This window comes from Nematolebias whitei, chromosome 20, assembly GCF_014905685.2.
Source record: "Nematolebias whitei isolate Nwh7 chromosome 20, NemWhi1, whole genome shotgun sequence".
In the NCBI taxonomy this organism is placed as follows: domain Eukaryota; kingdom Metazoa; phylum Chordata; class Actinopteri; order Cyprinodontiformes; family Rivulidae; genus Nematolebias; species Nematolebias whitei.
The window spans coordinates 16,550,486-16,553,617 of NC_056517.1; positions in this window are offsets into that span (position 1 = coordinate 16,550,486).

Sequence of the window (3,132 nt, forward strand, 5' to 3'; positions counted from 1 at the left end):
ATATATATACACATATATATATACACATGTGTGTACATATGTATTTGTGTGTGTGTGTGTATAAAAAAAAAATATATATATATATATATATATATATGTGTGTATATATATATATTTATACACATGTACATACACACATACGTGCATACATACATACACACAACTTTAAAATAACAAATTCTCAACCTGTACTGAAAACATTTTCTGTGTCTCAGCGCCACCAACTGGTGAGAGGTAGTGACGTCAATTTGAACCCCGCCCACTGGAACCGGTACTGAAAGCATAATGGAAACACAACCTGTACCGTACCGAGTAGGGTAGAGCCGTGCTGTACCGGTACTACAGGTACTAATGGAAAAGGGGCATAAGTGCCTCACTTCCATTTTTGTTGCTGGAGCTTGGAGGTATATAAACAGCGCCAATTATAACAGCTGTAAATTCCCTTGTTAGATAGAATGGTCGGCCTTTAATAACCATAAATTCCACTAAAAGTGAGCAGTGTTTGTACTTTGTAGACCACAACAGCATCACGACACCAAACATTGTTGATATAAACACAGAGCCTCCTGCCGCGGGTCATACCTCCCTCAATGAGGGCTCAGTCCGCTCTGTAGTATGTTAGCTGCTCGAGCTGAATAGCATGGTCCGGAACATTGTTATTAAGCCATGTTTCTGTGAACACAAAAACGCAACAGTCTCTCACAGTCTTCTGTGTTGTTCGTAGTATGTGTATATAATCCTGTTTATTGTCCAAAGAGCGTACGTTAGCCAAAACCATGGATGGGACGGCCGGCTTGTGTGAGCTAGCTGCTAGCCTAGCTCGGATACCTTCGCGCTTACCCCGCTTCTGCTTCCAGTCGTGCCGCTTATGGCGCTTCCACTGTGGGCGTGATGAAGGAGTGAGGGTCGGTGATGGTACTGGCTTCCAGAGCAGGCCGCAGTCACGTAGCTCTTCTTTGAGTTTGCTGTTTATTCCTAAAAGTGTGATTTTTCCAACATCAAGCAGGAACTCACGGTTATACTTGCGTTTTAGGACATGTAGACATGACGACGACGTACAAGCACATTCCGGCTAGTAGGACAAAGAAAATGAAGACACAGTTTTGTCGGGAGAGAGAGAAGCCGCAGCGTGTGCGCGTGCCGCCATCTTGGAACCAAAGATGATATAGACAATAGACAATCATATAAAAAGCATAGTAAATGAAAAGTGTGCAAATAAAATAAATTATATGAAAACGAAACAAAAACAGCTACATTACAAAGTGATGTAAAATATTAAAAACAGGAACATACTGCATTGTTTTTTGTCATCAACTTAACAGTAGTTTAAAATCCCTTAGAGAGTTCAAGGTCGAGAGCTTCAGATCTTTCTGCAAGATATTCCAGGAAACAGGAGCGGAGTAGGAGAATGCCCTTTTGCCAACTTCAGTCCGCTCTCAGGGGACACTGCATGTAATAAAGTCCTGAGAGTGCACGCTGTAGCTGCACTCACACAGTGACATGTAGGAGGAGATGTATGAAGGTAACAGAATGAAGTGATTTAAAAAAGAAAATGTACCAGTGAGTGAGTCTGCGTGAAGTTAATGATGACCAGTTAACCAGTGAATACAGGGTGCAGTAATGGGTACGATAGTTAAAACCAGTTATGGATCATAGTGCACCGTGATAATTCAATTCAATTCAGTTAATTCAAATAGCACCAAATCACAAAAAAGTTGTCTCAGAGCACTTTACAGGAACATTCACATACATAGAAAAGCCAATTAGTAAAGTTCTGAATCTAAGGAGGCCAGCAGACAAATTGAATCTTGGCTTTGTTGCAGTCTCCCATCCCGAGCAAGCACAGTAGAAAGGAAAAACTCCCTTTTAAATGGAAGAAACCTCTAGCAGAACCAAGCTCAGGACAAGCGGCCATCTGCTTTGACCGGCTGGTTTGAGAGGACAGAAAGGAGAGACAAACAAACACAGAATGGTAGGTCCAGATATAGGTCCAGGTGTACCTGAAAGACAAAAAAAAACCAACAACACATGTTAAGGATAGAAAAAATAATTACAAATGCAAAGCAGGTTGAGCAGAGTAAATCAGAGTCAGAGTCAGAGTTTCTTTATTGTCATTCGCACCTCATGTGGTACATGTGGTGGAGTGAAATTATGTACACGGGGTCCCAGTTACATCCAACAATAAAATGTATAAGAAAAACAGTAATAACATCTAAGATATGAACTAAGAAAAACATCAACTAAATATACACTAAGCACTCATAACATAAAACATTGAACATCAGCACAAACATGAACATGAGTCTGTGAGCAGATGTGCACGCATGAACACATCAACATTGAAACAGATCAGCAGCAACATGAAACAGATCAGCAGCAACATGATATGGTTTTTCACAGTGATTATTCTAGTTAGAGATTCATGAGTCTAACAGCCTCAGGGTAGAAGCTGTTCCTCAGTCTAGTGGTTCTACACTTAATGCTCCTTAACCTCCTTCCTGAGGGGAGTGGGGCAAAAAGTGTGTGTGCTGGGTGGGTGGGGTCCTTCATGATGCAGGTGGCCCTCTTCCTGCATCTGGAGGTGTAGATGTCTGTGATGGTGGGGAGGCTGACTCCAACAGACTTCTGTGCAGCCTTCACCACTCTCTGCAAAGCTTTTCTTTCTGCAGCTGTGCAGCCTCCATGCCACACATTGATGCTCGAGCACAGGATGCTCTCCACTGCACACCTGTAGAAGGAGGTGAGGACTGAGCTTCCCAGACCAGCTCGCCTCAGCCGTCTGAGGAAGTAGAGTCTCTGATGAGCTTTCTTGATCAGGCTGGTGGTGTTGTTGCTCCAGCTGAGGTTGTCATTCATGTGTACACCCAAGTACTTGTAGCTGGAGACCACTTCCACCGCAGATCCTCTTATGTTCAGGGGGGTGTAGGTGTTTTTGTTCCTTCTGAAGTCCACAATCATCTCCTTTGTCTTCTTCACATTGATGTGAAGGTTATTCTCTCTGCACCAGCTCTCCAGGTGTTCCACCTCTTGCCTGTAGCTGGACTCATCATTGTTTGTGATGCATCCCACCACCGCTGTATCATCTGCAAACTTTACAATGTGACAGCCTGGATGGGTAGCTGCACAATCATA